At 47.5% G+C, this 15,119-nt stretch overlaps 1 protein-coding gene and 1 pseudogene across 1 annotated transcript in view; one reads left to right on the forward strand and one right to left on the reverse strand.

The window, feature by feature from the left end:
- The window catches only part of LOC124606594 (mucin-1), a 418,176-nt gene that overhangs the window by 155,676 nt on the left and 247,381 nt on the right, over positions 1-15,119 (forward strand). The gene's annotated exons all lie outside the window — the stretch shown is intronic.
- On the reverse strand, positions 12,393-12,510 carry LOC124607851 (annotated as a pseudogene).

Consider the following 15,119-nt stretch of genomic DNA (forward strand, 5'->3'; position numbering starts at 1 on the left):
TATCAGGTGTTCCTCAGGGAAGCGTCCTGGGACCTCTGCTGTTCCTGATCTATATAAATGACCTGGGTGACAATCTGAGCAGTTCTCTTAGATGGTTCGCAGATGATGCTGTAATTTAACGTCTAGTAATGTCATCCGAAGACCAGTATCAGTTGCAAAGCGCTTTAGAAAAGATTGCTGTATGGTGTGGCAGGTGGCAGTTGACGCTAAATAACGAAAAGTGTGAGGTGATCCACACGAGTTCCAAAAGAAATCCGTTGGAATTCGATTACACGATAAATAGTACAATTCTCCAGGCTGTCAATTCAACTAAGTACCTGGGTGTAAAAATCACGAACAACTTCAGTTGGAAAGACCACATAGATAATATTGTGGGGAAGGCGAGCCAAAGGTTGCGTTTTATTGGCAGGACACTCAGAAGATGCAACAAGTCCACTAAAGAGACAGCTTACACTACACTCGTTCATCCTCTGTTAGAATATTGCTGCGCGGTGTGGCATCCTTACAAGGTGGGATTGACGGAGGACATCGAAAGGGTGCAAAAAAGGGCAGCTCGTTTTGTATTATCGCGTAATAGGGGAGAGAGCGTGGCAGATATGATACGCGAGTTGGGATGGAAGTCATTAAAGCAAAGACGTTTTTCGTCGCGACGAGATTTATTTACGAAATTTCAGTCACCAACTTTCTCCTCCGCATGCGAAAATATTTTGTTGAGCCCAACCTACATAGGTAGGAATGATCATCAAAATAAAATAAGAGAAATCAGAGCTCGAACAGAAAGGTTTAGGTGTTCGTTTTTCCCGCGCGCTGTTCGGGAGTGGAATGGTAGGGAGATAGTATGACTGTGGTTCGATGAACCCTCTGCCAAGCACTTAAATATGAATTGCAGAGTAATCATGTAGATGTAGAACCGCGCGACCGCTACGGTCGCAGGTTCGAATCCTGCCTCGGGCGAACAAGTGTACTGTAACCTACTTCCTTTGTTTTCGTATTGCATTTCCTTAGGATTCTTCTTATGAATCTCTGTCTGGCATCTGCTTTACCGACGATTAATTTTATATGGTCATTCCAATTTAAATCACTCCTAATGCCTAGTCCCAGATAATTTATGGAATTAACTGCTTCCAGTTGATGCTGTATTGTAGCTAAGTGATAAAGGATCTTTCTTTCTATGTATTCGCAGCGCATTACACTTGTCTACATTGAGATTCAATTGCCATTCCCTGCACCATGCGTCAATTCTTTGCAGATCCTCCTGCATTTCACTACAATTTTCGATTGTTAAAAGCTCTCGATATACCACAGCATCATCCGCAAAAAGCCTCAGTGAACTTCCGATGTTATCCACAAGGTCATTTATGTATATTGTGAATGGCAACGGTCCTACGACACTCCCCTGCGGCACACCTGAAATCACTCTTCCCTCGGAAGACTTCTCTCCATTGAGAATGACATGCTGCGTTCTGTTATCCAGGAACTCTTCAATCCAATCACACAATTGGTCTGATAGTCCTTATGCTCTTACTTTGTTCAGTAAACGACTGTGGGGAACTGTATCGAACGCCTTGCGGATGTCAAGAAACACGGCATCTACATGGAAACCCGTGTCTATGGCCCTCTGAGTCTCGCGGACGAATAGCGTGAGCTCGGTTTCACACGATCGTCTTTTACGAAACCCATGCTGATTCCTACAGAGTAGATTTGTAGTCTCCAGAAAAGTCATTATACTCGAACATAGTACGTCTTCCAAAATTATACAACTGATCGACGTTAGAGATGTAGGTCTATAGTTCTGCACATCTGCTCGACGTCCCTTCTTGAAAACGGGGATGACCTGTGCCCTTTTCCAATCCTTTGGAACGCTACGCTCTTCTAGAGACCTACGGTACACCACTGCAAGAAGGGGGGCAAGTTCCTTTGCATACTCTGTGTAAAAATCGAACTGGTATCCCATCAGGTGCAGCGGCCTTTCCTCTTTTGAGCGATTTTAATTGTTTTTCTATCCCTCTGTCATCTATTTCGATATCTACCATTCTGTCATCTGTGCGATAATCTAGAGAAGGAACTACAGTGCAGTCTTCCTATGTGAAACAGCTTTGGAAAAAAGACATTTACTATTTCGGCATTCAGTCTGTCGTCCTGTGTTTCAGTACCATTTTGGTCACAGGAGGTGACCAATATCTTTTGTCTGCTCAGCTTGCGTCTCATTCTCTTCGGCGGCGTACTGAATGTAAAAGAAGTGTGAGTGGCCAGGTTGCCTATTCTGTATCTTTCCGCTATTGCGCCGATCGATTCGGTACTCAAGAGCGCCGAACGGTCTAGTACTCGAATTAGAGCCCGTGCATTATTCAGTATGCTTTTCGGTAGCGATACCGTATAGGTCTAGTGAACCGAAGCGCTGTTGTAGGTTCGCGTCGCGCAAGTCAATTAAAAGCAAGCGGCCGCAGATCCGCGCATGCGCACTGCAGCGCGCACAGCGCCACGAACACAAAGCGGCTAGCAAACGAAACAGGCACGCTATTCTTCAGAGTTCAGAAAAATGAGTTTACGTTGCCATAACTCATGACGCCGCATTCCATCGAGCTGACTTTCCCGCCTTCATCGCTCCTGCCTCCTCCTTAACAGTATCAGGCGCAGTATATCCATTTCCATCATTCTCAGCTGAAATGTACAAAAATTTTTACAGTTTGCCTGACCGTATGTTTCCATGCATGCATAATAAAGATAGCGTATTTCAATGTATGCTGCAGATTTCGTAAATGTCGCATTATGTCATCTTATTCTCATCCACACTGACATCGTGTTTTGGATTTTACGTCTCGGAAAATGAGTTACAAATAGTATGTAGTGCCACATTGTACTAATACAACTATAAAAACACCAGAAAAACTGATTGAGAGTTTCAATGAATAAAACAGAAAGTGGTTATAACTCACTCCTAGAGATCCAAATGATTAAGTAGCTTACTTAGCTATATGATACGTCAACGATTTGGGTCTTAAAAACAAGATTGAAAAAACGCGTTTTCGAGAGCTCCTGCAGTTCGTCGAAGTTTATAACATGCATCTCATGAATGAAAATGTTTCGTATATGGTGCTACAGTCTAACGGCGGAGATCTTTCATCTCTGTTGTTGAGTTTTAGATCGCAGGTAAACAGTTGTGACGAGCAAGATTATGACGATGACTGTTGCTAGTTACAATCCCAGTAATATAAGTTGTGCTCTGAGATTCCTGTCTAACCGCAACTCGGAAATCGATACATATTCGGAAAAAATGGTGAATTATTTTCTGACAAGAAAAAAATATAAAGGTCACTGTCGGTTGTTTCATTCACAGCAATTTCATCTCCAGCAATTTCGTATTTCGATTTTCAAACAAACAGAAATCACGAAATCATTACTGAAGAAGTGCGCTCTTACACGTAAGCAATAACGAATATTGCAGAAAAATCTTAACTTACACGAACAACAATGTCTCAGAACGTGCTGCATATATGAAGAGGAGGAAAAAAAAATGTATCCCTCCGTGCGCGAACCTGTATCCTTCTAAATTGGTTGAAATGGCGCTGAGCACTATGGGACTTAACTGCTGTGGTTATCAGTCCCCTAGAACTTAGAACTACTTAAACCTAACTAACCTAAGGACATCACATACATCCATGTCCGAGGCAGGATTCGAACATGCGACCGTAGCGTCAAGCGGTTCCAGACTGTAGCGCCTAGAACCGCACGGCTACTCGGGCCGGCTGTATCCCTCCACATCACATTCCCGCGCGCTTAACACTTAGTCACGGGAAACAACAGGAACACGGCGCTCAAATCTTGTATTCTTCTATAGTGGAACGTCGGCTGACTTCGTTGTCAAACGGTGCTGCGCAAGTCATAAATGCGCAATAGTTTGGAAGGTTTCCAATATCAGGCTTCACATAATTGCTTTCTACTGTTTCTTGAAAGTTGTAAACACGTTTCGATAATTACTAACTAAACCATGTGTGGGAAAAGAGTACACAAAGTCACCAGTAACGTGAGTTCACATGTATTATACGTAAGCAGAGCCGATGTCTTGATATTTAATGATCTCTAAACTCTTATTTGCCGGCCGCGGTGGTCTAGCGGTTCAGGCGCTCAGTCCGGAACCGCGTGACTGCTACGGTCGCAGGTTCGAATCCTGCCTCGGGCATGGATGTGTGTGATGACCTTAGGTTAGTTAGGTTTAAGTAGTTCTAAGTTCTAGGGGACTGATGACCACAGATGATGAGTCCCATAGTGCTCAGAGCCATTTGAACCATTTTTGAAACTCTTATTTGCATAAAAATAACACGTATTTCGAGAGAATATGGACCGAAAACGATTTTTTTAATGTAATCATTCACAGTAACAACCCAACCTAAGCATATTTCTAACAAACGGAGAGAGAGTATTATGAATTCACTTTCCAACTGGATGCGTCCTCTGGTGATTCTTTTGTAAGACAATTACTGAATCCAAAGCTAAAACCGCTAACTATGTTTAAAATGACAAATTAGGCGTCCATAAATCACAGCTCACCGATAGACAGGGCCACACCGAAATCCAAAACCTCTCGGTACAATTGTCGTAAAATCGGTGGGAGGACCGTTCGGTGACAGGTCTCAGAAGCTTACTGAATAGGATATTTCGATAAAGAACCGAAAATGACGTCACTACCGAGACTAACGTAGTACACCGATCGGTATGAACGATACAGGATAGGGCCCCAGGGCAGCAGTGCAGGGCGCGGGCAGTTGCGGCGTGTCCCCTGGCAGATCTAGGGAGATAGCGAGGCCGCCACCGTCACGGGCTTCCGTGGTCCCGTTTCGGCAGGCTGCAGATCTGGGTTTACCGTGCCCGGCCGGGCTCATTTAGCGCCAAAAACGGTAGCCGGCAGGCGGCAGCCGTGGCGGCTGGAGCGCGCCAAACAGCTGCCGCTGCCCGCTGGACGGGGAGCGCGCGATCCTCCTAAATACGGTCTAAGTGTGCACAGACTCTGCGTAAAACGCGTCTGCTGCTCAGGAAGCGTGCACTTCACGGCGACGCGGTCGGCAAGTGTCTCCTCAGAAGGAGGGAGAGAGACGGTCGTCTCACTCCGTCAAGACTGATGTCTGGACTTTTTTGGAGTCATTTCGTGGTGCTTACGTGACACGGTAAGCGAACGCGAAATCCCAGGCGGATGCAAGTGGCAATACTTGAAATGGCATGGAGTGAACGAAGTGTGGTCGTGGAAATCGATCAACACTGGAAAAACACCTACACTGGACGAGATGCCTATTAGAGTCCACAGAGATTGTAAGAAATAAGTTGTTCCCCATCAAGAAACAGTTTACCCCAGGTGATTGGAGCAACACCAGCGATTGGTAACAAAAAGCCCGTGTAATTTCCGTTTTCACGAAATATCGTGGGGCAGATGGACGTAATTACACTGACGGAAAAATAAACGCCACACCAAGAAGGGATTGTGCGAAATAAAGTTGGTAGGCGTGCTTCTACATACGAAAGACTGTGTCTATTCAGATTTCGTACCAGTCGCATAAGAGTGGCGCTATAGCACCACTATCATGAAGCAAATCAGGTTTGCTTCATACACTATACGCTATAATGGCCGAGAGCGTTTTAGTTTGAGATTGGACGTGATTTCACATTAGTTAAAAAATGGTTCAAATGGCTGTAAGTACTATGGTACTTAACATCTGACGTCATCAGTCCCCTAGCCTTACAACTACTTAAACCTAACTAACCTAAGGACATCACACACATCCAAGCCCGAGGCAGCAATCGAACCTGCGACCTGGGTTCTGTCCTGTCAGACACCTTTCGCCAGGAGAATGGGGTGCCACAGGGCTCAGTTTTGAGCGTCGCTCTCTTCGCCATCGCGATCAATCCAATAATGGATTGCCTCCCAGCTGATGTATCAGGCTCCCTTTTCGTGGACGATTTTACCATCTATTGCAGCGCGCAGTGTACACGTGTCCTGGAGCGCTGTCTTCAGCGTTCTCTTGACCGTCTTTACTCCTGGAGTGTCGCCAATGGCTTCCGTTTTTCTGCCGAGAAGACGGTCTGTATTAACTTCTGGCGCTATAGAGTTTCTCCCACCGTCCTTACGACTCGGTCCCGTTGCTCTCCCATTCGTGGGGACAACAAAATTTTTAGGTCTTACATTTGACAGGAAACTTAGCTGGTCTCCACATGTGTCTTATTTGGCTGCCTGTTGTACCCGTTCTCTAAATGTCCTCCGTGTTCTCAGTGGTTCAAAAAATGGTTCAAATGGCTCTGAGCACTATGGGACTTAACTGCTGTGGTCATCAGTCCCCTAGAACTTAGAACTAATTAAACCTAACTAACCTAAGGACATCACACACATCCATGCCCGAGGCAGGATTCGAACCTGCGACCGTAGCAGTCCCGCGGTTCCGGACTGCGCGCCTAGAACCACTAGACCACCGCGGCCGGCTGTTCTCAGTGGTATGTCGTGGGGAGCGGATCGAACCGTCCTACTTCGCCTGTATCGGTCGATCGTCCGCTCAAAGCTGGATTATGGGAGCTTCGTATACTCTTCTGCACGGCCGTCCATCTTACGCCGCCTCTACTCCATACAACATCGGGGTTTACGTCTTGCGATCGGAGCATTTTATGCTAGTACCGTCGAGAGTCTTCATGCTGAAGCCGGTGAATTGCCACTGACCTACCGGCGCGATATACTGCTTTGTCGGTATGCCTGTCGGCTACTGACAATGCCCGACCACCCGTCTTATCGTTCCTTTTTTGACGACTCTCTCGAGCGTCAATACGGGTTGTATGTGTCTGCCCTGCTACCCCCTGGAGTTCACTTTCATCGCCTCCTTCAACACCTTAATTTTTCACTCCCTGCAACCTTTAGAGTGGGCGAGAGCCAAACGCCACCTTGGCTCCAGGCTCAGGTTCGCGTTCACCTTGACCTCAGCTCGCTCCCAAAGGAGGTTACCCCCAGTTCGGTCTACCACTCCCGTTTTGTTGAACTTCGTTCGAAGTTCATTAATATGACCTTCATTTGTACAGATGGCTCTAAGACCAATGACGGGGTCGGGTGTTCTTTTATTGTCGGGGCACAAAGTTTCAAATACCGGCTCCATGGCCATTGTTCGGTCTTCACAGCTGAACTCTTTGCCCTCTACCAGGCTGTTCTTTACATCTGCCGCCACCGACATTCTGCTTATGTCATCTGCTCCGATTCCCTGAGCGCCATCCAGAGCCTCAGTGATCCGTATCCGGTTCACCCTTTCGTGCACCGGATCCAACGCTCTCTTCAGCAGCTGGTGGACGACGGTTCTCCGGTTAGCTTTATGTGGGTTCCTGGCCATGTCGGTATCCCTGGGAACGAGCTGTAGATGCAGCGGCCAAGGCTGCGGTCCTCCAGCCTCGGACAGCTTCTTGTTGTGTCCCTTCGTCAGATTGTAGCAGGGTCATTTGTCGGCGCATTTTATCGCTGTGGCATGCCGATTGGGCTGCACTTACAGACAACAAGCTTCGGGCCTTGAAACCTCTTCCCGCGGCTTGGACGTCCTCCTCCCGCCCTTCTCGGCGGGAGGAGGTAGTTTTGGCCCGGTTACGAATTGGACACTGCCGTTTCAGCCATCGCCATCTGCTGACGGCTGCGCTGGCGCCGTTCTGCCCATGTGGGCAATTGCTGATGGTCAGCCACATTTTAACGTCCTATCCGGATTTTAACACACTGCGTCTAGATCTTGGCCTGCCATGTACTCTAGATGCCATTTTAGCGGATGACCCACGAGCAGCTGCTCGCGTTCTTCGTTTTATCAACTTGACCAACCTCTCTAAGGACATTTGATTATGCTGTTTTTTTTAATCCTATGCCTGTCAGTCTGTCTTTTATCGTGTTTTCCCTTTTAGTTGCTGTTTTAAACTTGTGCCTCGCGGTGCATTCCTAACGTAGTCTGGGCGCTAATGACCATTGAAGTTGTGTGCCCTAAAACCACATAAAAAAAGAACCTGCGACCGTAGCAGTCGCGCGGTTCCGGGCTGAAGCGCCTAGGACCGCTCGGGCACAGCGGCCGGCCTACCGGAAGGGTGTCTGCGTCTAAGTTACTCATCTTGGCAGTTATTCTTGATTCGAATTCTGGAGTACTTACTTAGTATTCCACAACATCACCATTGTTATGAGACAGAGTTCTGTGGAAACTGCTTCAGGAAGACAATACTGTTTTTAGCGCTATAAAATGGCGCGGCCTATTACCCGAGAGGGTGATTTGTTTAGTCTCATGGGACTTAACTGCTAAGGTCATCAGTCCCTAAGCTTAGACACTACTTAACCTAAAGCATCCTAAGGACAAACACACACATCCATCCCGGAGGACGACTCGAACCTCCGTCGGGACCAGCCGCACAGTCCATGGCTAGAGCCCCTTAGACCGCTCGGCTAATCCCGCGCGGCGGTGTTATTCACATTGTGATATAGGTACAGTGTGGGACAAATAAAAGTTCTCGGACAAGTGGATACGATTGGACTTGAATGTGTGCCTATAAACACACCCCGACAGTATGGAGCAACTACCCACACAGCCGGCCGAACCTTGCAGCACGTTTGCACCATCTTCATGCCTGACTGAGTTGTTGACAGAGGCCAGCTTCGTCGCGGCCCTAGCTGGCCACCCAGGTTTCCTGATCTGTCATTGTGCGATTACTTTGTGGCGAGCCCTCAAGACTTACGTGTATCGCAACAACCCTCGTAGTCTTCAAGGACTGCGGCAGAACATTTCGGCCATGTTGGTATCTGTGGAAATGAGGCGGCCGATATAGCGGCCAAGGCTGCAGTCTCGCTTCTTCGGCCAGCTATTCCCACGATTCCCTTCGCCGATCTACGGAGTGTTTTATGTCGTCGTGTTGCTCTTTTATGGCACGCACATTGGTCGACACTTCCCAATAATAAATTGCGGGACGTGAAAGCTCTTCCCTGTGCTTGGACCTCTTCCTCCCGAACGCGTTGTCGGGAGGAGGTAATTTTAACTAGACTCCGGATAGGGCACTGTCTTTTTAGCCATCGACGTCTTTTAAGTGGCGATCCTCCCCCACTCTGTCCCCACTGCTCTCAGCTGTGAACGGTAAGACACCTTTTACTTGAGTGCCCCTATTTTACTCCGTTACGCGCCCGTCTACAGCTGTCGCCCGATATATCTTCCATTTTAGTAGATGACACGCGATCAGCCGATTGCGTTCTCGAGTTCATTAGTGCCAGTGAGATGATGTCAGTCATTTGAAGCTCTTTTTGGGGACAAACAACCCCACTTCTATAGTTTTTTAAGCTTTCCTTCTGTTTTTGGTTTCCCCACTTTTTTGAGTTTTGCTTCCATTGCTGCTGGTTGCCAGTTTTTAGCTTTTCCTAAGTCACAGACCGGGCGCTAATGACCGTAGCAGTTTTATGCCCTAAAACCATAACAACAACAAACAAACAATTCGGATAAGACTGTAGCAGTTCCAGCAGTCCAGCTTTGATCCGCCCTCAGCAACTTGCTGACCAGGGGCCCAAAAGTGCCAAGAGGTTAATTAATGGTGGTCACTTTCAACATCTGCTGTAGTCAGTTTAGTACTGTAGTCGTATTTCCTTTCAACTTCTATGTTTCTTTGTATCTTGGAACTCTGTTCTGAGGGCCACTCTTATTTGGTCCACCCTGACTTGGGGAACGTCGGAAGGTACCATCGTCGGTTTGCGGCCGCTCTCGTGTTTACGTTCGGGGTACAGTGAGCTGGGTAGCAGTTAGAGAGGCGGCGGCAGGTGTGACGGGAGTGAAATGTGTTTTCTTATAGGATACCTATCCAAGGAGTTCCACCCAGTAATATCCAAACAGCAGACTCTGTGCACAGTTTATTAAATTGCCAATTCTAAAGTCTTTTAAATAACAACAGATTCATATAACTTACAAAACTTAACAAATGGTTAAAGAGTGAGCTTTAAAAACAATAACGGCGGCTTGGCACCATAAGATCAAGAACCTTTTACAATAGTGCTTTTAGAGTTTATCCAACAAACAAAATCCAATAATAAGTTAACTTGGCATTACAATTTAAAATGATTTATATGAAAAAACCTTGAGAAAGATAATGGCGCTTGACACCATAAAATGAAAGAAGCGCAACATACAGGCAATAAATATAATAACAAAATAATAATTTGATACAACCAAAGGGCGAGGGAAACTCCCAACGCAATCACAGACGAGCGAGCTCTCAACACTTCGGAGCCTTCCCACTAGAAACGGTCTCCGAAATAAACCGCTGAGAGCTCCCAGACATGCCTCCCACAACTGCCCATCACTTACGCACTCGGTTATGTTCTGTGACACACGACAGATAATATCAACACAAGATAAGATTCAAAAATACAGTACAGCATCCCGACAACACATGATAATCACAGCGCCTTTAACTCGGGCGCTCTTAAGTGCCGGAAGCCAACACACACACAAATCTCAAACAATTCTCGCTTCCTAAACCGAAACAATAAAAGCCAAGCGCACATGATTAGTCAAATCACAGTCTTAGAAGTGCCTTAACGGCACCAAACGCGACTATTCCACCAAGTTAATAATAACACAGTAAAAACAATACAGAACATGCCACTAAATGCTGTTACACAACCAAATTGACTAGATCGTGTTGTTCAGGTCCCAGAAGACCACATATACCAAGCAGCAGTAATTCACTATGTATATACCGTACAAAACCGCCCTTCTTAGGCAGAGTTTATCTAACACATCGACAGCCAAATGTACTATACATGAACGCAACTCCGGGCGGGACTCCAGTTGAGCAAATAAATTAGTACCAACGAAATAACGAGCGACACACACAGCAAAAACTTCCAACAACACCGTCCCACATCAGAAAAGTTCAGAAACCGCTGCTGGGGCTTCAGGGGAAAATCTGAAGAGCCAACCTTGGAGACGACTCCAAAATTCAGCAACTAGTTGTCTCCGGGCCAGAGTATCACAGGACCCCACCGTACCTGCACATCAGACAGGCAGGAAGAACAAGTACGCCGCCTCCAATTAATGACCGCCGCATGGTCAGCACAGCGGCGAGTCGCCTCCGCCCCAGACCACTCTGCTCATATTGCGAGGCACAACAACCTTAGCGCTAGTCACTAGCAGGTCAGGCAGAGCGAACTTCACGTTCCGTGCACAACCCGGAAAGCCAACTACCCTCTAGCTTTCCGCCGGCCACCGCAAACACGCCCCAGCGACGTCATAACAAATCGCCGCCGGAGCGCCACCCGCACCAGGACAGCGAACTATAATCGATTGCAGTGCGCCACAGGTTAGCGGCGCGCGCCATATCAGGGAGTATGGAAGCTGCGGACGGAAGGGCAGGCTGCGCGGCGTGGGCGTCGCTGGGAAAAGGGAGAAGGCGGCGGCGGCGGCGGCCTTGGAGGTGGCGGCGGTTGGCCAACGCGCGGCTACCGCGATACCCCCCTCGCCGTGACCCGGCAGAGCGCGCGCCATCCAGGTCGGTCGCAGGCGGCGGCTGCCGCCGCTGCTCCCGTAGCGCCGCGCGCTCAGGGCCGGCCAGACCTGCCCGGCGATGCCGCGGCCTTCGCCAAAGTGTCGTCGCAAGGAAATCCACAACGGCTTAATTAACATCGCCTGCCCGCGCACTTTCGTAGCAGCTCGCCTTACATATCGATAAGTATAGCACGAAGGGCGTCGGAATACGTAACGGGTGATCGTGTGGAAAACACGGTACTCTGCAGAAATTAAGTTGCACATGAGCCGCAGTGTATTTCTGGAACATCAGCTCGACTGTCGGTTTGGAAAAGAAAGGAACAACAGAGTTTAGCGTCCCGTCGACAGCACGGTCATTAGAGACTATTTCGGGCTTAGCACATCGTATTGGAAAAAAGACATTTTAACCACCCACCATTAAATTTCGCTACAAGTATTCGGTAAAACTCTACACGCCATGAAATTGTGAAAAAGCACTCCGTCTTCAGGCCACAAGTGGCCCATCGGGATCATCCGACCGCCGTGTCACCCTCAGGTGAGGATGCGGAGCCGGCCGGGGTCGCCGTGCGATTCTACCCGCTACAGTCTCGATACGAGCGACCGCTACGGTCGCAGGTTCGAATCCTGCCTCGGGAATGGATGTGTGTGATGTCCTTAGGTTAGTTAGGTTTAATTTGTTCTGTGGTCTAGGGGACTGATGACCTCAGAAGTTGAGTCGCATAGTGCTCAGAGCCATTTGAACCATTTGAGGATGCGGATAGGAGGGGCGTGTGGTCAGCACACCCCTCTCCCGGTCGTTGCGATGGTTTTATTTGACCGCAGCCGCTACTATTCGGTCGAGTAGCTCCTCAATTTGCATCACGAGGCTGAGTGCACGCCGAAAAATCGCAACAGCGCGTGGCGACCCGGATGGTCACCCATCCAAGTGCCGGCCACGCCCGGCAGCGCTTAACTTCGGTGATCTGACGGGAACCGGTGTATCCACTGCGGAAAGGCCGTTGCCATGAAATCGTGAACCATGCATGTTATTAGCATTTGAGGCTTGTGTGAATTCCCCTGGAATTTCGCTCGATTATTTTAATTTGTCTGTATTAAACACCTTGATGTTGCAACTGAAAGCGTTCTTGCCGACTTGCGTTTTTACCTACAAAGCAAAGATGGGCCTTTCACATTTCTATTATTCACGATTTGGTCACTGCATTGCATTCCTATCGGCTTTTTTTTAGCTATAATTCAATGCATTGTATCGAGGACATCACATGCTTTATACCCTGGACAACGAGATATAAGAGCCATGCAACGAACTTGTGAGGTAGAGCTGTTCATAAAATATCGATAGATCGTTATTTTTTCCGAAAGATATCAGTGTGTATCGGCAATATAATTCCACAGATACATCGATATCGAAATGTCAGCATAGAGTGCCGATATTTTCATTTCTTAATTACAATTTTTTCGCAATTTTCAGTAAATATTTGAATTTGTATTACAGCACAATTTTACTTTCACTCTCTGGAGGAATCTTACTACTTTTTGAGCTTTCCTCACGTCCAGTCTTTCTCGATCACTGTGTGAAGCAAGTATAGGTGGCACAAAGTAGAAGTCCGATTACAATGGGGGCTCGTGGCGTGAATAGAATAACAAAATTTCCAATGCAAAGAAATAGGACACCAGCTACGTTAAAAAAAAATTTTAACGGAATTTCGTCATATCGATATTCTTAAAAAAACATTGCTGAAAACAATGAACAAAAATGTAAATGACAAGATTGCTTTTTACGGTGGGCAGGGGCGTGTGAGGAGAAATGCTGACGTAATTCGCGCTCGGCGCTACCAACAGAATCTGCAACGTTTAGCTTCATCACCCAATTTTGCATTACAACTCATAGGTCGCTGACGTTTGCATAAATGATAAAACAGAAAAGTCGACATGAAGCGTTGTGAACGAATCTGAGCGACGGACCCATCGGACAGCTTTTATTGTCCCACTTACATGCAGTTACCATTGTTAGCAGAGTGGTTACCGCCAAACACGAACATGCGTCGTTTCCCTTTCAATTCTTGCTCTAAGGGGAATAAGCAGGCTGCGAGCTTGTTTCTGTACAGAATTTCTAAAAATAGATCAATACTTAAATATACAGCTCTTGAACCGGCAATATACACTATGTGATCAAAAGTATCCGGACACCTGGAAGAAAATGACTTGGCGCCCTCCATCGGTAATGCTGGAATTCAATATGGTGTGGGCCCATCCGTAGCCTTGATGACAGTTTCCACTCTCTCAGGCATACGCTCAACCAGGTGCTGGAAGGTTTCTTGGGGAATGGCAGCCCATTCTTCACGGAGTGCTGCGCTGAGGAGAGCTATCGATCTCGGTCAGTGAGGCCTGGCACGAAGTCGGCGTTCCAAAACATCCCAAACGTGTTCTGTAGGATCCAGGTCAGGACTCTGTACAGGCCAGTCCATTACAGGGATGTTATTGTCCCGTAACCACTCCCCCACAGGCAGTGCATTATGAGCAGGTGCTCGATCGTCCTGTAAGATGCAGTCGCCATCCACGAATTTCTCTTCAACAGTGGGAAGCAAGAAGGTGCTTATAACATCAATGTAGGCCTGTGCTGTAATAGCAAGCCCCCTCCATGAAAAACACAACCACACCGTAACACCACCGCCTCCGGATTTTACTATTGGCACTACACACGCTGGCAGATGACGTTCACCGGGCATTCGCCATACCCACACCCTGCCATCGGATCGCCGCATTGTGTACCGTGATTCGTCACTCCACACAACGTTTTTTCACTGATCAGTCGTCCAATTTTTATTCTCTTTACACCAAGCGAGGCGTCGTTCGGCAACTACCGACGTGGTGTGTAGCTTATGAGCAGCCGCTCAACCATGAAATCCAAGATTCTCACCTCCCGCCTGTCATAGTACATACAGCGGATCCTGCTGCAGTTTGGAATTCCAGTGTGATGGCCTGGACAGATATCTGCGTATTATACATTACAACCCTCTTCAAGTGTCGGCGGCCTCTGTCAGTCAACAGACGAGGTCGGCCTGTACATTTTTGTGCTGAAAGTGTCCCTTCACGTTTCCACTTCACTATCACACCGGAAATAGCAGACCTAGGGATGATAGGAATGTGGCAATATCACGTACAGACGTATGACACAAGTGACACCCAATCACCTGACCGCGTTCGAAGTCCGTGAGTTCCGCGGAGCGCCCCATTCTGCTCTCTCACGATGTCTAATCACTACTGAAGTAGCTGATACAGTGTACCTGGTTGTAGGTGGCAGGACAATGCACCTAATATGAAAAACGGATGTTTTTGGGGGTGTCCGGATACTTTTGATCACATAGTGTATTTACAAACTGCAGCCGATATTTTTATAGGCCGGTACGTCGTTATTTTTTCCGGTGACATATCGATACCTTCTTCCGTATATCGAGGGCCGATAACGATAGTTTTTTAATATGAGAATATCGGATTCCCGATATGCATATCAACAGTCCTTCTGTGACGTCACACTACTCGGCTTGTCCCACACACTTCGCTAACGCCCGGCACCGTACAGGATCCACGCGAAATCAATATTTAACTGAAAAG

The sequence above is a fragment of the Schistocerca americana genome, chromosome 3 (genome assembly GCF_021461395.2).
Source record: "Schistocerca americana isolate TAMUIC-IGC-003095 chromosome 3, iqSchAmer2.1, whole genome shotgun sequence".
NCBI lineage: Eukaryota > Metazoa > Arthropoda > Insecta > Orthoptera > Acrididae > Schistocerca > Schistocerca americana.